This window comes from Trichosurus vulpecula, chromosome 9 (genome assembly GCF_011100635.1).
Source record: "Trichosurus vulpecula isolate mTriVul1 chromosome 9, mTriVul1.pri, whole genome shotgun sequence".
NCBI lineage: Eukaryota > Metazoa > Chordata > Mammalia > Diprotodontia > Phalangeridae > Trichosurus > Trichosurus vulpecula.
Genome location: NC_050581.1, coordinates 87,307,119 through 87,331,947, shown reverse-complemented (window position 1 = coordinate 87,331,947; position 24,829 = coordinate 87,307,119). Strand labels below are relative to the sequence as shown.

Here is a 24,829-nt window from a genome sequence, read left to right as displayed (position 1 = left end):
CAATAGCTGTGGTCATGCCACCATGAGAAGCAGTGTTTAAAGCACTTTAAGATTGAAGTGTTGGGATCTAGAGGTGCTGAGGACCCCAAAATTCAAGGGCAAAAGACAGGGTCTGCCTCGAAAGAATTCAACTGAAATCTCCTTTCAGTCAGAGACAAGGTTTATTAAAACACTGGTTGGGGTGGGCGAGATCATAAGAATCTGCCCATTTGTGGCACTTGTATTGACAGGCAGGCCAGATTTTAAGAATCTGAGCAAGATGGACCTTTTAGACAGACTGTGGGAAGATCTGGATATAATCCAGGAGTAGTCAATAGCCTCCCGGACAGAAAAGGGGTCTAGATGGGATTAAGAGTGGGAAATAGCCTGTGGTGGTCTGGAGGTAACAGACAATGAAGGTTGGGCTGAGTCAGGCATAACAGAGAATGAAGGGCTGAGCAGGGGGGGCAATGAAAGGACAGCTGAAAGGATTATTGACTGAGATGGGTGATGCCTCAGGAGAATGCCAGAGACTTGGTTCAGGGGCTTTGGGGTCCAGGTCCAAAAGACATGGTCTTTCCTTTTAGGGGTTGTGGAAAATATTATACTATTTTATATCATTTTTAATTTCAACTAGACCCAGAGCCTGAATTAATGAGTAACTGGAAGAAGATCCAGGACCTGGGCTTCTTTGTTCTCTCTAAAAGTTTGCTCAGGAAATACCCTTACCTCTGTCAACAAGGCCAGAATAGACTAACCTAAGGACATTACCCTAACCCCAAGAGAGATTACCTTGCTTAATATTCTACAGGTATATACTATGTTATGGAATGTAATGAGACACAGAGACGCTGGGCTGTAGTTTCAACTGACTTTTGTCAACGTCCTTTACAGCGCTATTCAATTAAGGAAAATCCTCTTCTTGTATCATGGTTAAACATACATGGGGGCCATAAACGTGAGGTAATACAGGCTTGCTAGCTCTGCTAAAATAACATATATAAGTTTTCTCATTCCTTTGTTCAGACAGCCAGAGCCTGTGCTCTGACTCCTTGTACGTACAAGTAAGCTAGCTTAGCTATGCTTTAAGGGAAAATAATAAACAACATGGATTTTTCTACCACCTAGCTCTTGTTGTTTCCTTCAACCAAATTTTCAGGTTTAACAGGGTCCAGCTCAAATCCCATCCCCATCATTAGCAGCTAGTACAGCTTTATTCAACCCTCACCTGTGCAGTGAGCTAAACACTTCTGAACCTCAAAGAGCCTATATAATATTAAATACCATCCACAAGCATACAGTTTCCATATCATCTTTTCTTGTGCCCATAGGTTATCCTCTTTTATTTTCATAACCCTTTCCCCTCTATATTCAATAAAATTTGTTGTGTCTATCATGTGCCAGGCATTGGGCTAAGTGCTAGAGATACAAATAAGAAAACTCCTGCTTTATGGAGGAACTACAATCTAATGCGAGAGACATCATACAAAAAGAAGCTAAAAAGCCAAAGTGGGGGTGGGGAGGGCAGCTACCAGGATGATTCATGGAGACCAAACAGAGCAGTCGATGGAAAGGAGAGTTAGCTAGAAAGTTGCGATCCTAGCCCTCTAGGGCTAACAAAGCTGTGGGATAGTTTAGGATTGGACTTTCCAGCCCTACAAGAAGAGGGGAGAAGAGGCTGAGAGAGTTGAGAATCCAAAGCTGAGTTAATCAGCATAATGATGAGATTTCAGGTGATCATCTGTTCTGGGTGGGGCAAAGAACTGATACACGCACACGAGAATGTGCGCACGTGTGTTGTATATGTATGTGATACATATATCTACATAATTCTGTATTAATACATATACGTATACATCTCCCCATCAGGAGATCCTAAGGAAGGATCCTTCTTTCCTTTATCTATCAATCAATCAAACAAGTGATTTACTATGCTTACTATATACCATATAGTGCTAGATGCTAGTAATACAAAGACAAAAATAAAACATTTGTTGCTTTCAAATAATTTACAATCTATCACAGGTGATAACATGTACTCATACAAATGTGTACCTATATACAGAATAAATTTACAATTTACAAAATTGTAAATTTACAGAAATTTGCTGTATTCTGTATACTGTAATTCTATAAAGTTACAGAATTACAAAATTACAGAATATGGACATACAGAATAAATATGCAACATATATAAGGAGTGAGAATTAGTAGGAATTAGGAGAGGGGAGAGATCAAGAAAGGTTGCATGTATAAGGTGGTACTTGGGCTGAGTCCTTGCAGGAAGTAGGAGATCATCTCACAAGGTGAAAATGAGGATGGAGCGCATTTTAAGCAGGGCCACAGTTTGTGCTCATCTACATTTAATTCCTTCCTAGATAGCCTTAAGATCACATTTTCTTTGAGTTTGCTTATTGCTTGTTTTGTTTGTTTTTGCTTTGAAATTCATTCAATCCAAATGTATCACTCAAGATTCTGGTAATGGCTATCTATTGAATTCCAGAACATTTTATCTTCTTTTTTCAATGAGTTGAGTGCTTATTCTTTGTAATGTTGCAACATCTAGATTTTTTTATTCTTTGGAGTAGTTGATCTTTACATTTGTTGTAGACACTGTATATATTGTTTTCTTGGTTCTACTTATTTTACTTTGCATCAATGCATATATATCTTTCTATGCTTCTTGATAGTCAACAGTCATCATCTCTTACAGCTCAATATTCCTGTACATTCACATCACAATTTGTTTAGCCTTTCCCTAATCAATAAGCACCTACTTTATTTCCAGTTATTTGCTAACATAAAAAATGCTACTATAAATATTTTAGTGTATATAGGGCTTTTATTTTGATCAATTATCTCCTAATGGGTATTTGCCTACTACTACTGGAAACTCTGGATCAGAGAGTATGGATGTTTTGGTAACTTTATTTTCATAATTCCAATTTACTTTTTAAGTGGCTGTATGGATTCACAATTCCACCAGTAATACAGTAATGTACCTATTTTCCCACAACTCTTCCAGAATTGACTATTCCTATCTTTTGTTATCTTTGCCAGTTTCATGAGTGTGAAGCTAAACCTTAGGTGTTTGTTTTTTAATGTGCACATTTCTCTTATTACTAGTAATCTGGAACATTTTTATACTGTTTTTTAATAGTTTACAATTCTTTTGAGAACTGCTTGCTTATATACTTTTATGACTTAGCTACTGGGAATGGCGTTCAGCCTGTTATACACACACACACACACACACATATATATGAACATATATGTACACATATATACATAGGTTGGTGTATACACACACACACATATAAATTTTTTAGTTGTCTACATTTTTTGGATACCCCACCCTTACCCAAGAATTTGTTACAATTATTTTCCACATTCAACCACTTTGATTCTTGTCTTATATTCATTTTATTTGTGCAAAAGTTTTTCAATTTCACAGAATCAAAATTATCTATTTTATCTTTTGTAATTGCTTCTATCTCTTGTTTAGTTAAGAATGCATCCTTATCCATAACTATCAAAGTTATATAATCTGCTTCTCTACTAATATCTGGTGGTATGAACTTTAACATTTAGGTTGCATATTCATTTTGAATTTATTTTGGGATATGCTGTAGGGTCTAAGCCTCATTTCTGTCAAAGTATCCACCAGTTTTCTCAGCAATTTTAATCAAATAGGAGTTCTTAAGAAACTTGTAGGGGTTTATTTGCTTCTTACTGGTTACTTTGAGTTTCATTATTTCTGATTCTCCCTTGTCCGATTGATTTATTCATCTATTTTTTTACCCAATACCAAATGATTTTGAAGACTACTACTTTACAATATAGTTTGTGATCTGGAAATGCTAGTCCCCTTTCATCACTACTTTTTCCCCCATTATTTCCCTCAATAGTCTAGATCTTTTGCTTCTCCAAATGAATTTTATTATTTTTATCAAGTTCTATAAAGTATTTCTTTGCTAGTTTGATTGACATAGCTTTAAAACTATAAAACAAAATTAGAATTGTTGTAATTTTTATTAAAATGGCACTGCCCAGCCATGAGCACTGAATATTCCTACAGCTATTTAAGTTGTTCTTTATTTCTTTAAGGGTCATTTTGTAACTGAATCTATACAATTATTTTGTGGGCTTTGGTAGATTGGCAGTTAGGTGGTGAAGTAGATACAGTGATGGATTTGGACTTAAGAACACCTGCACTTAAATTGGGCCTCAGACACTACTTGCAAAACCCTGGGCAAATTTAACACCTGCCTGCCTCAGTTTACTCAACTATAAAATAGGGATAATAATAGCATCTACTTCCTAGAGAGGTTGTGGGGATCAAATAAGATATTTGTTAAGTAGTTTATAAACCTTAAAGCACTATATAAATGCTAGTGTAAAATGAGAGGGACCTTAGTGACTGACTGTGGTCTCTTGAAGCTCTAATAGTATATGATTCTATAAGATTTTTTTCTCTATTGGAGTCCATCTCAGCTCTACCTCAATTTCAGTAAATTCTGAATAAGTCTTCTTCTGTGACCTTGGACAAATCACTTCTCTTCTCTGGAGTCTCAGCTCCTTCCTCCATTAGATCAAAGAACTGAAAGCAATGATTCCTGCAGTCTTTTCCAGCTCTACAATTATATTATGATGGTTTTGTTTTGGTGGGGGCAAAGGTGGGAAGTTGGCATTCTTTATGTAGAAGTATGGAAACTAGAATTTCCTAACATAGAGAATGCATCTCCAAAGCCAGAAATAAAATAGCAGGCCCATTCTGTTAATGCTCTTAATGCAAGCTGCATCTGTAGATGATAGGCTGGTGTACGTTAATTTCAGTTTAAAATATTTAACTTACCTAGTCACATTTGTAAGTCTCATGAAGAGTAAGACCAGTGTAATTACTACTAACAACTTCAACTGAGACAAGTTTGTCATATAGAGCAGACAGATAAATAAGATGGTTGAGCAGAAGATAATGAATCAATTTATTTACTCAACATTACTACCCCCTTTGAGGGAAGGAAAATTTTTGGAAACTCCCTAATGACTCTTCTTCTGTCAAAAGCCTGTCAAGCAGTAAAAAATGCAATGTGTCATTAAGGAGACTTTTTGCTTTTTGTCTATTTGAAGGCATCGTGAATGAAAATGAGCTGCAGATAATGTACCACTGACAGACTTTAGCCAAACAAGAGCTTTTAATCTACAAAGGCTTAAATTTAGATTTCCTGAACATACTCATGGCTACAACACGTCAGGCAAAACCACATTAAGAATTATATCTTGCACCCTTCTCTGAAAGTTAATAAACCTTTGGAGAATGTTCTTTGCTGTTCTCTTTTACATAGGCAGGACATGAACAAACTATTAATGATCTTGCCAAATCTGACCTATTCAATAAACACTGAATAGCCTATCAATTACTATTTGACATTTGTAATATGATCTTTTGTCAAATCTGCAGAAATGTAGAAGACATATATTAAAATCCAAAATTATTTAATGTCTTTGAAAAAGCACCAACAGAACCAAATTGGCACTGATTTCTGTGCAGACAATTCTAGCAAAAGCCAAAGTCTGCCAAATGGAGATTTAAAGTCTAAACTAGAGTATGTTTACATGCATGTATTGGTGGTTAGAGTTGAAACAACTTAACCTGTATTTAAACTTTTAATCTGAATAAGGGAAGAAACATAATGTCAGGGATTAGGACTTTAGGACTAAGGAGTCCTACAGAAGGAAAAAAAAGTGACAACTGACTTACAAGAGGAATGTCAAAAATAGTCATGATCATCACTGACAATCGGAATGTAATCTTTAGCTTTCAAAGTTTCCTACAAAATTCTAGAGAATAAGACCTCCCAACTACACCAAAATATTTTTCTCTTATTTTAGGTAAAACCTCAATCAAAAAATAAACACCTGAATACAAAGTAATGAAGTCTTCTTTTTCAAAAAAAAAATTTTTTTACGGTATAGATGAATAGGGACTGGTGCTGGACCTGTGACTTCATTGTGAAATAACTCCCATAATCAATAAAAATCAGCATCTTCTCTACACTGAGAGTTGCTTTGAGCACTGAGAGGTTAACTTGACTTGTTCAGGGTCACAAAGTACGTCTCAGATGCAAGACTTAATACAAAGGTATTTCTGACATCTAGGCCAACTCTGTCCACTATAACATCTTGAATTACAGGTATGTTATATAAAACAGTGGTTTCTCTGCACACATCCCGACACACACATCTACCAGAACTAATTTTTTTTCAATTCAGAAAAAAAAATAGGCTACCTAAATTAAAGAAATTAGGGTTTAGGATTCATTAAGATAAGCATAGTTTCCAGGAACAGTGAGGTGATCTTCTCAAATGATCTCATCAGTCCTAATCTGGAGTACTGTGTTCAGTTGTGAGCACTCTGATTTAAGAAGGACACTGATAAGCTGGAGTGTGTTCGGAGCAGGGCAACCAGGAGGACTTTATGTCAATGTTATGCAAAGTTTGATTAAAGGAACTAAGCATTCTTAGCTTTATGAAGGAAAAACTCAGGGAGGACACGGTAGCTTTTTCCCTGTATGTAAGACAGCTGTCATATGGAGTAAGAATCACATTTATTCCGTTGGGGCCTGGGGGAAGAACCAGAAGCAATGGGGTGAAGGTGAAAAGAGGAGAATTTGGGCTTGATGGCAGGAAAGACTTCCTAACCATTACAGCTGTCCAAAGCTACCATTTCATGTGGCTGCCTTCAAATACAGGCTGGATATGCACTTGTAGAGTATTATAATAGGATTCATTGTACAAATTGGACTAGATGGTTCCTCAGTTCCTCACCAACTCTCAAATGAGGTGATTCTGTGATCATTATTTTGTCTAGGTTATAACATTCCTATAAATATCACAAACAGATAGGAGACGCAGCATGACAGCAGATAAGAGAACCAGTCTCAAAGACACATAACGGCTATGTGACCCTGGACAAATCCCTTAAGCTCTCAGTACACTAGGCAGCTCTCTAAGACTACAGTTTCAGAGAAGGTGGCGATCTATCTTGATAGGAGGAGTATGCTCACCCAGGAACTGCCTTTGGCATCTTGATGAAGTCTACAGAACCTTTTCCATTAAAGTTCAAGGACATTGTAAAATCTATCAGGTTAAGAATTCCTGGTCAGGCCTTATTGTGCGTGTGCGCATGCATGTTTGTGTGTGTGTGTGTGTGTGTAGGCAGACATATTTAAAATCACAGAAACTAGCTTCAATTAAGTATACAATTTAAAGAGTAAAATGAATTAATTTTAATGTATTATGAAATGTGAGAGGCAGTATGGCCTAAGAGATGGGTAGAGAGCAGGCATCAATGTCAGGAAGAGCTGGGTATAATCCTGTCTCTAATTCACACTGGTTGTATAAGCCTGGTTAACTCATTTATTGAGGTAATTGCTATGGACAGCTCTCTAAGTGGCAGAGAAAGTGCACTGGTAGTAGGAGCTTCCCTGTAACAAATGGTCACAGGACCAATTGTCCCCAACCCTCCCCCATCTCAACCAAATTTTAGAAATAATAAACCAGGGTGTATAAGATTATAAATAAAATGTTAACATTAAATTCCTCAGGCAATTTTTGATGACAATATGCAAGAGGAGGAAAAAAGAAAGCTTCTGAATTTAATATAGATATTTATAGTTGCCCTCAAAACATTATTTGTATTACGCCTATTAAATAGAGCTTCAATTTAAAATGCATCTAATCTCTTTATAGCATCTCTGTCATTAAAGCTCAGATTCTTTCAATAGTTCTATTATAGACCTTGTCTTACAGAGTTTTTAACATCTCAGCAAAAGCTAAAACTTGACTTATATTGTCAGTCACTTGTTTTAAGGTTATAAATCGAAACTGTTGTTTAAAAGATTCAGTTTCATCCTCTATGCTGGAAAAGAAAAAAGTAACTCATAAATGAGATGTGGGGTTTCATACTTCTTTATTAAAGGGCCGAAAAGGGTAAAGAATTGACTTTTGTTTGGAAACATAGGACTTTTACAAATATTCTTTTGGAGAGCAATGAAATATTTCCCCATAAATCTGAGATTTATCCCACAAATATGCACAGGGAACATTCATGGGGAGGTACAAAGAGAGAGCATGTAAGAAGACAGTACACATGTAGAGGGGCACACACATAATAAAAGGAATTTTAAATTAATGTACTGAATTATGTATTTTCATTAAGGTATTGAATACCTAGCTTAGGCCTTTAGCAATGCACTCAGATCTGTTGGGGCTCCTACCCCTCAAGGGACTTCCATTCCAGTTGCAAAGACAAAACTAACTCATCACATATGAAAAGAGGAACAAATAATACAAGGCAGTATGGAATCCCAAAGTGGAAAAGGACCTTGGAGAACATCATTCTAGTCTAACCCCAAGCTAAGAAGTGAGTCTTATCCACATCCAGAGAAAGAAATATGGGGTCTGAATGCAGATCAAAGCATACTATTTGCTCTTTTTTTTGTTTTGGTTTTTCTTTCTCATGGTTCCTCTCATTTGTTCTAATTCTTCTATACAATACAACTAATGTGAAAATATGTTTAATAAGAATGTATATGTAGAGTCTATATTGGACTGTATGCCATCTTGGGGAGGGGGAAGAGGAGAGAGGGGAAGAAATAAAACTTATGGAAGTAAATGTCGAAAACTAAAAATGAATAGATTAATTTATTTAAAAAACAAATGTTCTTTTGGTAACTAGAATATCCTATATATATTGTACATACATAATTCTCACATTCCTATTTCATAGGTCAAACAATCACAGATTTAGAGCTGGAAGGGATAGTTGAGGCGACTGAGTCTAAGTCTTTAATTTTATAGACATCAGAGGTACAGAGTGTTTAAATGACTTCACCAGGGTTATATATCTCATAAGGTCTGAGAGGGAATCAGAACCCAGGTCTTCCTGACCCCATGACCACTGCCCTCTGCATGCCACTATGCTTATTGTTCATTTTCTTCTGAGTCCACAAATGGCACCTTACTTAATATTTTTTCTCTAAAGCACATATCATATGTTTAGATTCATTGGAGAAAATTATCTTTGCCTAAAATTATGGGGTCTAAAAGCTGGGAATATGTAGAAATTATCATTATAATACTGTATAATTACACTGTTTAGACTACACAAAGATTCTATGAATATAAAGTACTTTCATAGAATTAGTTAAAAATCTAAAACACCTGTGATTTAGGAGAATGTCAAGCATTATCTTCTCCATTGTAAGGACAGGGAAAACACAGAGGATGAATGATTTGCAGGAACAGACAAACCAAGCTTATGATTACAGCTGAAACAAAAGCTTTTAAGCATTTTGCTCTTATTTTTCTACACTTTGAAACAGTCACTTCTGGAATAACCAGGAAATAAAAAAATACAGTTTCTCCATCACCTTACCTCCCTTTTTACTACTTTCAACAATATACTTTGATCGGGGCATCCAACTTATTTGAGCAATATGAATAGTAAAATTAACTAATGGTCCCTCTACTCACTCCAGGAAGATCTACTGACCTCTTTCAAACTAGGTACTCTGGGAAATAAAGTGAAGATTTATTTATAAGCTGTAAGTAAATTGTACCAACCTCTACTTGACACGTATATTATACAATAATAATCCAAGTTCAATCTATTTTGAATATATTTATAAACCTGCCTTTAAATGAGAATAGATATAATCTATTGATTGATATAATCTGTTGACTGATTTATGGATACCTTATCTTCTGGGAAATGTTTTCCCAGAAATTACATTAATTTATGTGAAATAGACAAGTGCTTTAGTATCTAGGGTTGGGATGAAGTTGGAAGATAACATAAAATTACTTGTAAACAGACTGGTGCCTACTCACTTCAGGAATCTCATGTCCTTAGCTCAATATTTCAGAAGTCATTGTGCTTATCTACACCAGAGAAAGGGAAGCTGCTGAAGAAATAGGCATTAAATAAAGGACACAGCAGCCAGGCAGTGATGCTCACTTGTCAAGGGTAGAAACCAGAATAAAGTCATCAGAGTGAGAAAGAAGATTTCAGAGAGTTTTAAACCACACTTCTTAGACAGCAAGTATGTTGCTTAACATTGCAGGAGAAACAAAAGGATCATTGAGGTTTTCTGATACTACACAAATACGACGTGTCAATGTTTTCTGTCAGTGAATTTAGGATGAGGAATAAGTGATTTTCATTTTGCTTTTATTTTCTGACAAATGAGAACTAATCCAGTCCTGGGGCTCTCTTAAGCAGGAATTCATAAAATGATGGCACTGGGTCACAACTCCACGGTAAATGTTCACAGAAGAGTCTGGTGAGATCACCAAAAAGCCTTTCACTTGAGCTACTGCCTGAACCTGGGCCATCAGAAGTGAGAGGTAATAACATTCCATTGTTCCATTTAGCCCTCTCTTAATAGTGCTATTATGAATAGCACAAATGGTGGATTTGTCAATGTCACTGAAGTGAAACAGAGCACAACATTAATGAAGAAAGGCCACTGAAGAATACCGTCTGATTTCGTTTAAATCAATTTTTTCATCTAAAATGAATTTTTAAACAGGAAATGAGAACTTTGAATATGATTTCACTTTCAGATACAAATTCAAAAGGAATCTTTATGATCCTGGCTATAAGTTTTAAGAGGAGGGGAAAAAAAGGTGCCATGGTAGTCTCCTAACATGTGACTTGAATGGATATACAATAGAAGAGTGTGGCTCCCAGTTACTGCTAAATTTCCTTATCTGTAAAATTAAGGGGTATTGGTATTACATCCTCTCAAAGATACCTTCCAGCTCTACATATGGTGATCTTGTAATTTATAAATAAATAATTGACATACTGGCTACATGACCTTGTACCTGTGACCCTGAGCCACCAGTGCCCCAGGCAATTCTGAGTTGAAGACTAGTTGCCTATCTCTATTTTCATTTCCCTACAAGGAGTTCAATGAAATCACAAGTCTGAGCTATGTATATCAACATACATGTATGCATCTGTGTATATACATGTATACATGTAAAGTATTAAGTACATATATTTGCACATGGAGATTCTATGTAACAACTATTTGCATTAATTTTTAGGTAGTTCAGGAACATTTTACAAGTCAGTGTAAAAAGCATATCCGTCTCACTTGCCATTTCAGGCCTTCATCACTTCTTTCCAAGCTACTTAAATAATTTGATTCCTAATTGTTCTCTGCCTCCAGCCTTTCCCCATTCAATATATCCTACAGACAGCTGCCAAAGGGATAGGAAACCACATCACTCCACAGCACAAAAAGCTTTAGTGGCCCCCTCATGTGACTGGGCTAAACTAAAAACTCCTCTATTTGACCTTGAAAGCCCTTCCTAATAGATCTTTCAGAATTTCTTTCCAATCACAATTTTCATTCTAGCCAATGTCTAGTCAATTCAACAAGCAATTATTGTGTGCCAGGCATTGTGCTAAATGCTAGGAATACAAAGGACAGCAAACAGTTCCTGCCCTCAAGGAGCTCACGATATAATGGTGGGATAGAGGGAGAGGCATCATGCGAACAACTACGTACAAACCGAATACACACAGGATAACCTGAAAATAATCTTAAAGAGAAGCCACAAATATTAAGGATCATGGGTTGTAGTTACTATTAAATGCCAAAACTGCTGTTTCCCTTGTACTCTAGGCACATGCTTTTGCAGAGGCCACTATCTGAATTCTTTTATTATCACAACCTACTCTTAAAATCCCTGGCTTCCACTAATATTCAGCTCAGTTTCCCCTTTCCTGATCTGACTGGAGGCACCCCAAACCACTTCATAGTTATTTTGTATATTTTTTCCTGTCCACTTATTGATGTACATGTAAGTTTCTTGTGGGCGGTGACTTTATTTTTGTATTTGCATATTCAGTGCCTTGCACAATACCTGGCACCTAGTAGGTGTTTAACAAATGTCAGATGAACAAAACTGAATGTAATTATCAGTTGTGAGAAAATTAGCTAAATAATAGTGGTTGATTTTTTTCCACTTCTTATTTTTAATCCCAATTATTTCCTACAAAGTTTTATCCATTCTGCTTTTGCGCAGCAATATATTCTTGTGTTCTATTACTGCTGAGAAAGACATTGGCTGTGCTTGCGCTGTGAAACTTAAATCAGGTTGACCTCAGTCACACATCAAGTTACCTCATGCTCATTACACTGCATGTAAATTTCAAATGGAACTAACGACCACAGCAAAATATTAAAGGAAACCTAGAATATACACTACTCCAACCTTGGATATTTCTTGTCATTTACATGCACCGTATGTTACAACTTTACCCAATCAATTACTTGTGACCATTCTTACTACCAACTCTCCCTGCCCGTGAAAGCTCAATTCGTTAAATGCTCCTAGGACAGTCAAAGAATACTGAGCCCTTGTTTATCTCCCAGCTTTCAAGCACACCCCATGACAGAAGCAGATTTCAAAAAAATACATATAGTAAATATAATACAATATTTTACATCAATGCAGAATCATGGAATTTTTACAGCTGTAAGGTTACCCAGTTGCACCCTTACCATTTAGAAACATGAAACAGGTGCAGAAAAGTAACTTATTCAAAGTCATACAGCTAGGTAAGAAGCAGTAAAGAGAATCATCGAGTACCCAAACCCCCAGGAGTGTATCATGATCTCAAGGAAACATGTTTGGACTCTAAGGGATGTGATCGATTAAACAGAGGGTGAGAAGATGAGTTGCACTGTGATATCTAACCACAGAGCTTGTCTCCAACCAATCACACCTCCTTCACCTATTAAAGTCCAATATACTCCCATCTCCGATGCAATAGTTGTACATTGTACAAGCACCCAACTTGCCCTAAACTTTTAAGGCAAACTGACAAGTAGGCATCTAGGTGATGCAGTGGATAGAGCACTGGACCTTGAGTCAGGAAGACCTCAGTTCAAGTCTGGCTCAGATACTAGCTGTGTGACCCTGAAGAAGTCACTTAACTTCTGTCAGCCTTAGTTTTCTCATCAGTAAAATGAAAGGGCTGGATTTAATGGTTTCTAATGTTCCTTCTAGCTCTAAATCTATTATCCTATGAATTCTGTCAATGCTTCTGGAAAGAATGGGTCAACCGACTCTCCTAGGGCTGTGCTCCACCCTCTCTGTAACTTTCCAAAACTACATACCCTTCCCTGGGCAATAGTCCCTTATTTTCCCAATGCCTCTAGCCATTGGGAAAGTCAAATTTTTGAGCAGAGGAGTAGCATGACTAGATCTACGGGTAAGAAAAATCAGTCAGAGAACAACAATAGCTGACACTGAGGTGATGCTTTAGTGTTTGTGGGGTACTTTAATACAGCATCTCATTTGATCCTCATAATTGTACTATTTCAGAAGAGGAAACTAAAGTTCTTAGAGATGAAATGACCTTTTCCTGGTCAGATTCCTTCTAAGTGTCAGAGATGAGATTTGAACAGAGGTCATCCTGATCCCAGCACTCTATCTGTTATCCCAAGCTGCCAAGATATGTGAAAGATAAACTGGAGGGGAGATGGAATAGAGGTGGTGAAGAGCTGTTAGGAGCTGACTGCTGACAGGTGGCAATTAGATCCTATAGTAGGGCGGTGGCCATGAAGATACATAGGAATGAGAAGATCAAGAGATTTGCCACAAGTGGAACTGAGAGGACTTGATTTGATAATTAATTCAATGAGACAGAAAGAAGAGCCAAAAACACCACAATAAGTTTTTCAACATGGGAGACTGAGTGGTGTTACTGAAAGAAAGAGTATTTTCAGAAGGAATAAAAAAGTAAAGTCTGAAGGTTTAAAGGGAAACTGTGGACAAGTTGGTTTGGAGGTGCTAATCGTAGGCAGAAGTTGAAAAGTCTGGCTCTTAGTGGCAAATGTGCAACTAGAGTTTAAAGAAATTAAGACTGGAGAGAAAGATATTTTTGAATTATCTGTGTAGAGGTTGTAGAGGAATTGTGGGAACAAATGAGTTTACCAAGGAAAACCATTTAGAGAAAAAGGATGACTAAAATGATTTTCCTAAAGGACAGGTTTGACCATAACACTAACCTACTCAATAAACTCAATTGTCTCCCTATTGCTTCCAGGATCGAATACAAAATCCTGGTTAGCATTCAAAGCCTTTCCTAACCTAGCCTAGGTTCCCTCCCTTTCCAGTCTTCTTACACCTTACTCTCCACAGCATACTTTTTGATCCAGTGACACTGGCCTCCTGGCTGTTCCATCTCCCAATTCCTGGCATTTTCTCTGGCTGTTCCCCATGCCTGGAATGATGTGTCTCTTCACCTCTGCCTATTGACTTCCCTGGTAAAATCCGATGTTGGGGATTCCATCTCCCCTCCAGTTTATCTTTCATATGACTCAGCAGCATGGGGTAAAGAATAAGAGTCCCAGAATCGGGAAGACTTCTGTTCAGCTCTCACCTATGACATAGGAGTCGGACCACGGACAAGTCTCTAAGAACCTTAGTGTTTTCATCTGAAAATAATACCCATAATACATAGGACAATTGTGAATATCAAATCAGGTAATATATTAAAGCACTCTGCAAATGCTAAAGGGCTATATCAATGTGAGCTATTGTCACTCTTTGACATAACATAGATCTAGATATGTCACTCTCCTATGGCTTACCAAATAAAATTTAATTTTCCTTGTATGACTTTCAGTTCACTCCATAGTTTGGCAGCATCCTACCTTTCCAACCTTATTTCATCTTGCACATACACTAGACTTCTGCTAAACTAGATTACGTTGTTGGGAATTGCACATTCCCCAACCCCTCTTAACTTTGGTATCTTCACCCTGTCAATTATTTCCTATTTATCCTTTATAAAACTTGTTTGTACATATGTTTGCTTGTTACCTTCCCATTAGATTGTGAGCCCCTTGAGGGCAGAGACTGTCTTTAGTCTTTTTTTTTTTCTTCAGTGCTTAGTACAGTGCCTGGCACATAATAGGTGCTTAATAAATGTTTATTGACTGACTGCCTGCCTGAATGTCCTGGAATACTAGAGTATCAACCCAGCAGGCAATGGAGGATCATATGATGGATATGAGTGAGCTGCGACACGTGAAATAATAAAGGGTAAGATTAAAGGATATCAGAGAGGTATGATTAAAAGAAAATGGGTTGATTACTTGGTAAGAGTCAGAGACAATCTGTACTTAGACCACGTGGTTCACTAGTGTCCTTGCCCCGTATCAGGCACAATAAAGGAAGGAACAGCAGAACGTGGCTGACTTCAGGGAGGACATTGACAGAAGTCATGCAGGATGGATTTGCATAGTTGGACTAGGACCTTCATTACTACAGAAAAGATCTACATAGATGAGATCACAGATCCTTTTGAGAGCTAAGAGTCTAAAGAGCATCTTTTTTATTTTTTTTGACTGGGCCTATTATTTCATAGCTACAGGGAACTCCTGATGAGGAGATTCATGAATGTAGACTGGCATCTGTTCTGCAACTCAAGGTTTTCCAGATTGTCCTGAGGCACGGAGTTTGAGGCCTGCTTTCTACCACTATGCATGCTGCCTCTCACACCATCATTTGCCAGTTTGTATGAGTTGAGGGGAGAAGGGAAAGGAGAAGGGGAAGGGAATGACCTATGTGCCAGGAACTATACTAAGCACTTTACAAATATTCTCTCATTTGACCTTCACAATAGCCCTGCAAGATAGGTGTTGTTACTATCTCCATTTTACAATTGAGGAAAATAAGAAACAGAGGTTGTGACTTGCCAGGGTCACACAGCTACCAAGAATCGAGGTCTTCCTGACTCTAGGCCCAGAATGCTATCCAATTTGTCACCTAGCTGCCTCAATCACAGTAGTCTCATAGAGCACTATCTATTATCATTATTATTTCCTAACTAGTTTCCTGACACCAGTCTCCCCCTTCCAAGTGATTCTTTACAACACTGCCTGCATGCATCTTCTGTGCATTACTTCCCACTCAAGGTTCAACATTTCCAGTACTTTCCCATTACTTCCCAGATAAAGTCCAAACTCCCTGCCTGATTTTCTAGGCTTTCCACAATCTGGTATCGCCTTAACTTTCTAACTGAATCTCCTCATAGTTCCCCTCTATCAGGGCTCCTTTTAGCCATAGTCTAGCCACTGCTGTCAAAAGCCATTTGCTGGATTGGCCAGGGAATGACCCTGATATCTCCCTTTGCTAGGGGCCAGGGAAGCCTAATGCAGGGTAGTATTCTAAGTGCATAGGGGCATAAGAGAAAATGGAGGCCCACTGGAAGGGAAAAGGAGAATTCTTGACTATCTTTGACTTTGATAACAGTTTTTGCTTGAGGTCCAAGTCATACTGAGTGCTTGTATGGGAACCGAGGATTCTACTTTTTGGAGATGTTCCTAAGTGCCACCCTATTGAGAACATAGAGGCCAGATTAATGAGAAAAGTGGAATAATGGTGAAGCCTTTGAAGCTCCTAATCTTCCCCTAGGCACAGCCTTTAAAAAGTCTGTAGCCACTTAACACATAAGGCCAAAGAGCGGGATTTTGGTGGAAGACTATATATTCTGTCAACATTTCCTGAAGATAGTTGCAGTATATGTTTTTAAGTCCCACTTCTGATACATACTGGCTTTATGACCATGGACAAGTTACCTAACTTCTCAGTGCTCTAGGCAATTCTCTAAGACTATAAGTTGCAAAGTAGAAGTTCCCTACATTGATTTCGGTAGAGATGAGTATGGGTCAAAGTTGGGAATATGCAAGGCATGGTGCTAGACACTTTCAATGACAAAATAAAAAACTGTCCTTGCCCTCAAGGAGCTTATAATCTGCTAGGGGATATGTAACATGTAAACAGGTAAGTATACACATGGTTATCTGAATTGCAGAATAGTTGCCTTTGCAGAAGTTTCCTTAACACCAACTGAATCAAAAGTCCAGTACTGTCCCTCCACCCCTAAAGACACAGACACACAAAGACACAAACACACAGTATCATAACCAACCATTATGATAAACTCTTTCATGTGCAAATGGTAGCAAAAATTGAGGGAAATTACTTCAATTAAGTAGAAATGGTAACAGAGTGATAACTGCTACCAGGGAAGAAAAACAAAAACAAACCTTGTTAACCCAGTGAAATTTAATGTTATTCCTGAGGGAAATCATCCATACAGGATACAGTGTTGTAACAAGCTTCTAGAGAGGCTAGAAGTTTTCCTGTCCAAGTGTCAGTAAGACCAGAAGAGGACAGAATTGGTTAAGAGGTAAAGGGATCCAAAGCCAGAAGCTGACTCCATATCTAACACTAGCTGTTTGAAGGGCCTAAAAGTTTGCTTTTTACTAGTATAGAGTAACTTGACAAAGCCCTAGTCTTGCCCTAGTTCATCACCTAGGTGCTTCTTTTATATTTCAACAGATGTTGAGAACTGCAGCAGGCCACTGTGAAAATTCCAGTGATGGACTCTTGCTGTCGAATTTCTAAATGGCCCTGCTCTTCTCATGGCCAGAGGTGAATTTAATGTGCAGTTAGTCACAGAGTGATGGAGCACAGCTTCAACATTCTCATCACACTGAATACTCTCTTGGGGCTGATACTAAAAGGAGGTAGTCACATTAGTGTCAGCATAATCATACTAAAGTCTTCTGGGTTTGTCTGTTGGTCAAAGAGGGACCCTAGTAATTCTATGCTTATTGAGTTCTTTCAGAAGGAGACACTTCCATTTCAGAGAATAGTAGAAGACAAAAAAATCATCAGTTCCTGTGTCGAAATTTCCGAGACTGACAGTTTGAGCTGTATAGCAATGTATCTTTCATTACTTCATCTGACAGCTTCAGATGGCATGCTGAGTTTTAACTGAACTGATATACACATTCTGCAGGTGTTCTGTTGAGTGGAAATTTTTTAGACTATTTCCGGATGACACAGAAGTAAAAAACCTGGATGTTGGATTTTGGCTTATGTCTTCTGACTTCGGGCTGTTAAATAAATTAGGCCTTGCTTCCCATGACAAGTCAGATAACCTAGGGTCCAGGGAAGGATCTGTAAATCACTGGCAATTAGAATGGGACGGGCGGATCTAATTACATTCACGTCTTGAAAAGAGTCTGTTTATCATAGTTGACAGTCACAAAGGTTAGTCAAGAGAGGTACCAAGACGAAGACACAGGAAACCTGTGGAATTTCCTTCAGGCAAAGATGGAGAGCAAGGAGAATTCTTCTGTGACCAGCCAGGAACTATGCTTGTGGTTCTAGCTGTGACATGTAACACTCATGTACATACAAAGTAGAAGTTGATCTCTGCCCTTGAGGAAAAAGTGAAAAGGCTTGAGGATGCATTCCTACTCTCCGGATCATCCAAGAGAATGAAGTATTTTTTGTTGTTGTTGAATTTATTTAATTATTTTTAGCTTTCAACATTCACTTCCATAAGATTTTGAGTTCCAAATTTTCTCCCCATCTCTCCCCTCGCCCCACTCCAAGATGGCATAGAATTTGATATAGGCTCTATGTATACATACATATTAAACCTATTTTCCTATTAGTCATGTTGTAAAGAAGAATTAAGACCAATGAGAGAAACCACAAGAATGGAGAAACAAAGAAGAGAGAGACAGAGACAGAAAGAGAGATAGAGAGACAGAGAGCAAAATAACATGCTTTGATTCTAGATTCAGACTCCATAGTTCTTTTTCTGGATGTACACAGCATTTTCCATCAGGAGTCTTTTGGAGTTGTCTTAGATCCTTGCATTGCTAAGAAGAGATGAGTCTATCAAAGTCAGTCATCACACAATGTGGCTGTTACTGTGTACAATGTTCTCCTGGTTCTGCTCAATTCACTTAGCATTAGTTCATACATGTCTTTCCAGGTTTTTCTGAAGTCTGCTGGCTCATCATTTCTTATAGCACAACATATACCCAACTTGTTCAACCACAGTGATGGGCATCCCCTCAATTTCCAATTCTTGGCCACCACAAAAAGAGCTGCTATAAATATTTTTGTTCTTGTGGGTCCTTTTCCCATTTGCATGATCTTTTTGGGATACAGACCTAGAAATGGTATTGCTGGATCAAAGGGTAAATACAGTTTTATAGCCCTTTGGGCATAGTTCCAAATTACTCTCCAGAATGGTTGGATCAGTTCATAACTCAAATGAAGCATTTTTTGAAAGAATAGAACTATGTAAAGAAAGAAACAAAGAAGGAAAAAGGATATAATGAGATAGAAGGAAGTTTTCACCTGTCAGGAAATAAGATAGATAAATGTGACAAAGGGGAGAAATGGGGAGAAAGAAGAACCACTGACTATTTGGATCTATATAGTAAGTATGATGCTCTTTCTGAAGCAGGGTGAGTTGGAACATATCCGTAGGCAGTACAGTGTCTGGGACACGTTAGGAGTTTATCAAATGTTTGTAGATAGAAAAAGTAGATTCTTATGTTTCAAGAAATAGTGCTATAGGTTTATAGGGGCCATGAGATGGGAAGATATTCAATAATGATCCAAGAAGAGCAGGGGTAGTTGGTGATGCTACTGAGGAGTAGAGTAACAAGTTAGCACAAGTCTACTATCTTCCTAGGGCATCCATAAAGGACTGACTGAGGGCCTCCTGGGATGAAGGCAACCCTTGATGGTCCATTGTGGTGAATAACAGGCAGACAGATGATACTATCATAAGGAACCTAGAAAGCATTGCTAAAGATTAAGATGTTTAGGACAAACTCTTCTCCTCCTCAATGAAAACAAAAACTGAAGATCTTGAGGTCCCACGTACTGCTAACTAAATAAGGCAGATATGGAAGCTGAATGGCTAGCTAAAACAAGGAAAGGATAGGATTTGGATGTCAGGATGACTGCTTAAAACACAAGAATAGTGGGCAAGGAATGAAGTACATCAATAATTGAGCCTGGCTAAAAAAACATAACTGCATGTAGTTTTCTTAACTTATAGATGGAAGGGCAGACAGAAAACTGTCCATATACATCTGACAAGTCTAATAGTGCATAGCATACAGAAAGAACAGCAGGAGACAGGCCTAGTAATTCATGTGAAACAATATCTAAGAAGAGAGAGTGAGCAATAAAACCCATGACCTAAGGTGTCTGTAAGTAAATGTACATATGTAAATAAACAGGGCAGCCAGAGAATCAAATGCAGAGAAGAAAATCTGACCTCTTAAGTATCATTGAGATGAAGTGGAACAGGAGCCCAACTAAAATTTGGACCTAGAAGGGTTTATTTTACTCTAGAAGAAGCAGAAAAAATAAGGGAGTATTCAAACATTGTTTATCAACTGGCCAGTTGATAAGCATTTATTAAGCACTTATACTATGTGTCAAGCACTGTGCTAACCTCTGAAGATATGAAGACTACAAAAACAGTTCAAAAGTAGGATACTATAGTAATAGTGGACTTCATCTATATAAAAATTTGCTGGTACTCTCTCTGCCAAAAGCTGAAGCACTAACTTGTATTAATTATAATTTCACCTTTCAAGAGATTGCAGAAGTATAGGAAAACGACTATTTAGACCCTTATCTCTTTTCTTTCAAGATGCAATCTTTTTATATTTATTCTGAAAATATAATTATCTATGTCCTTGTGGTCATCTCCATTAAAATATGAACTTGTGGGTAAAGATTGTCTTGTTCTTTTTATTCATATCCCTAGCATAATGTCTGGCACATTAGTAAACGCTTATTGATTCACTGACCAAGCAAGATGAAGGTGTTGAAGTACATGTAGAAACCTGCAGGACAAGAGGCCATTCTGTCATATAATTTGTGATAGAGGAGAGGTACGTTAGATATAGACTAATTTGTATCTTAGATGTTAGGAGAGTAAATTTCAAAAGGTTCAGAAAAGCACAGATAGTATGCCTTCTTAAGCCCACCATCTGCCATTCCATTGCCCTATGGGAGATGGACAATTTTAATTCTTTAGAAATTATGATATTCCATACTGAGGCTAAACAGATGTGCCCTTTTTGAGAGAGAATTTTGGAGTCATTAAAAAGCACTGCATAGTTTCCCAAAGGATCTATTGATTTTGTTAAAAATACGTGGTATAATATAGTTTTGTTTGTTCTCCCTAGCTGATAAATGGTAAATGATTTAGATTTAGGGAATTTGGGTTAGTATAAAATTATCCCATCTTTGAGCCAATTGAAGTTTGTTATAAATGTTGCTTTTATAGTTATACTGATTTAGGCACAAAATACATACTATTATGGCAGCCTGGGCAATCAGAGCTATGAGGCCAGGAAGATGGATGGCGGAAGAGAAAGACACTGGTGGATTTACTAAAAAGGCACCTGGAATGTGTAGGAAAGCTCTGATTTGCTAATTAAATGTCATTTGTATGTAAGTTTCTTAAGAGCTAGGGCTGTGGTATAGTTTTGATTTGCATGCCTAATGCTTAGTACATTCAATTGCATATAGAAAGTGTTTACTAAATGCTTTTTCATGCATTCATTCATTCATTCACTCAGGCTGCTTTAGGTGGTTTCCCTTCAGTCTATACCTTCTGCATATAATACAACTATACTAGAAACAATAATTTCTACCAACTACTTTAACATACATTCTATCAAACAATAAGCACTTACTAAGCTCCTACAATGTGTCAGGCACCAGGCTAGATGAAAATGAAAAAGTCCTTGGTTTCAAGGAGCTCGTATTCTATCAGGGCAGATAATATATGCATTTATGTGTGTATACACATACACACACAAATATATATGTACACACATACACATACATACACAAATATATAACTGGTAATTTTGATGCTTGGGGCTAGCAGCAGAGGGATCAGGGTAATCCTAATGTACAAGATGGTGCTATAGGTGAGCTTTGAAAGAAATAACAAATTCTAAGAGGTAAAGACGGCAAGGGAGCACATTCCAGGCATAGGGGAAATTCCGAGTAACACATTGTTTCAACAATCTGGCTAGCAACTGCTGTGGGGGTGTAAAACCAAGACAACCAGCTCATAAAATGCTGCAAGCCCCAGTTCTTTTGATCTGCTTTACTAAGAAAAGCAACATTAAGGGGTTAACAATCTTACTTTAATCCAGGATACAAATATAATTCACTTAGTTCAGGGGAAAAAGCCTACAAACAAATTACAAACATCGTCAGACAGACCTTGTCTGATTCAAATCCCAATTCATAGTTACCAGAGTTTAACAAAGTCCCAACATTCAGTTTACAAGCTGGAGGGCTCTTAGTTACAGCTGCCTGGAGTCTCCACATCAGTGCACCACCAAGAGTGAGAGCCTTAAGCAAATAGCTCTGTCTTCCCTTTTTATGCAGTTTCAGCTGTCATCAAATATCATCTGAGTGACCAGAACTTAGGCTCCTTTGATTGGCTTTGGTGTTAGCACCTCCTTTCACTGGCCCCACCTAGAGCCCCACCTTAGTTACCAATTCACACCCACACAGGCTTAGCACCTAATAGGGGTTTGGGCCTGGGGCTTGGCACCTAGTAAGGCTCAATCAAAGACACTTAATTAATCATTTTAAAACAGTAAGAAAGTCCCAACTTAATTGATATTACACACATAGAGATGAGAGACGGAATACTGTGTATGAAGATAGCATTAAAAAGCAGTTTGACTGGACTGAAGAGTAAGTAAATGAGAATAATGTATAACAAAGCTGGAAAGATATGCTGGAGTCAGGTTATGAAAGGGTTTAAATACCAAACAGTTGCATTTATATTTGACACCATGAGTAACTGGGAGCCATTGGGCTCCTTTCTCTCTGTCTCTCTTCTTCCTCACTAAGATCTGAACAGTCAAGTCTTTCTTACTGTTTTTGAGATCCAAAAATGATAACAGATATTCCTTCACAAACTTCCAAACAACACTCAACAAAATATTATATTGCTCTCCCCAAACCATGCAAATATTTCCCCTCGAATAGCTTCTCGTGAAACAGACTCTGCTCTCCACAATGCCCTGAAACTTTCTAAGTGTTTCCTATCACTAAGACAAGTGATTGCTGGGTGCTGTTTATGGGCAAACATCTGTCCTATTTTAAGGATGGTACAAATGAATAGAAAAGGAGTTTCATATGATGATTTATGAAGGCAGAGACCTGTGGAAAAAAGTAAAAAGAGAACAGAAATGTTTTTTTCCGAAGTGGTAGTCAAAGAATAATTCTTGTGGAGTTTTAGGGCTATGCAGAAAGTAACAGAAAGGGGGCTGCCTGAAGGAAAAGGGTCTGGAGGTTGGAGATGGAAATCTAAACTTATAGAAACAGTCTTTCACACAAGTATTCATTGCACCTCATTGTGTGTTAGGCTTCCAAAAACAATGGGATTTGGAGCTTGAAGGGACATATGGGACCACCTAATCCAACCCAGTCCTTTTACAGAATAGGAAACTATAGCTGAGAAAGCTCAGTGACTTGCTCAAGGTCACACGGACTAAGCAAGAGAAGTGAAATTCAAACCTACCTCCTCCCAATTCCAGTTCTATTTTTCCTCTCACTCCACCATGCAACTCTATTAAATTCACTAAGAAGAACATTTAGTAGGTGCTAATCATGTCCAAGGCTCTGTTAATCTGCTGCAGATAAATGTGCCTTGAGAAATTACACATTCATTCTTTTTTTTTTCTATTGCTTCCTATAAGGTTTACAATGAAGGTGACTAAAAAAAAATAACACTATGACAACTGCATTAAATTTTGGTTTCGGTTATATAATTGGATCCTGATTACAAAAGTCTTCCATTATAAACATTCTTCTGGTGAAGTGCCTTACCAAAATGAAGGAGTTCCTAGAGACCCAATTTCATTCAAGAAACAATGTAAGTTTCTCTATAATGGCACAATCTTTCCCCCAGGGAGCCCTTGCTCTATCCTTCATGGCTAATATCTCAGAAACTTTCCCCAAGTATTTCATCTCCGTTGTAGCCTCAGTGCTATTGTCTCTCTGCTTAGTGTCCAGACAAAAGTCATTATCTGTTTTTTGTAACATGTTTGTACCCTGAGCAGCAAATTGCTATGTTGTGCTAACAACTGGACATGGGTCTTAACCATGCTAACTGCCATCATCTCAATTTTGAGTCGAATAGAAAGTAATTTTCTATCCATCAGTAGCTATGATCATGTGGAAATGGTACTACTGTGTATTGAAAAGAAATGCAAATGAATGACTTTAGTGTATTGTATAGGTTGTTTATTTTCCCATCTTTTAAATAAGGTCACTTGTATTTATGCACTTGTCTTTCTTAAAAGCTTAAAAATGTTAGCACAGCAAAGTGAGTAAATCAATATTTCAAATTCCTCATGAGAGACAAATCACAGAGGTAGGTACAAATAATCGTGTAAGGTCACATTAAATATTCAGCCACTGCTAATGTGTTATTAAAGAATCATTAAGAAACTACTTTAAAGTACAAACAATATGAAAAATCAGTAGAGATCTTTTTTTTCCCCTTGAGGCTGCTGTCTTGTGTTTTTGTGATTCCAAGAAAGGTGACTTAGAAAGAGTAACACAACGATCACTCTAATAAATTTTGGTTTCTGTTATATAATTTGATGCTAGTTTCAAAGGTCTTACATTACAAATATTCTTCTGGTAAATGGCTGGCCAAAATGTGACTTCCCCTATTATCATACCATGTGTTCACAGCCATTTAAAAAATATTTTTGAAAGGGAGGAGGAACAAAATGCTAAGGAAACCATGGCCTGCTCTGCATTGAGGGAACCAAATAAATTGCACATTACTTTTCCTTGATGGTTTTTCCCCCTCTTACAATATTACATGGAACATCCATAGATACAAATGTGCTGTCAGTAAAGATTAGTAAAA

General features: G+C 37.6%; 1 protein-coding gene across 3 annotated transcripts in view; it reads right to left on the bottom strand.

Moving 5' to 3' along the window:
- The window catches only part of KDM4C (lysine demethylase 4C), a 507,818-nt gene that overhangs the window by 20,414 nt on the left and 462,575 nt on the right, over window positions 1–24,829 (bottom strand). The gene's annotated exons all lie outside the window — the stretch shown is intronic.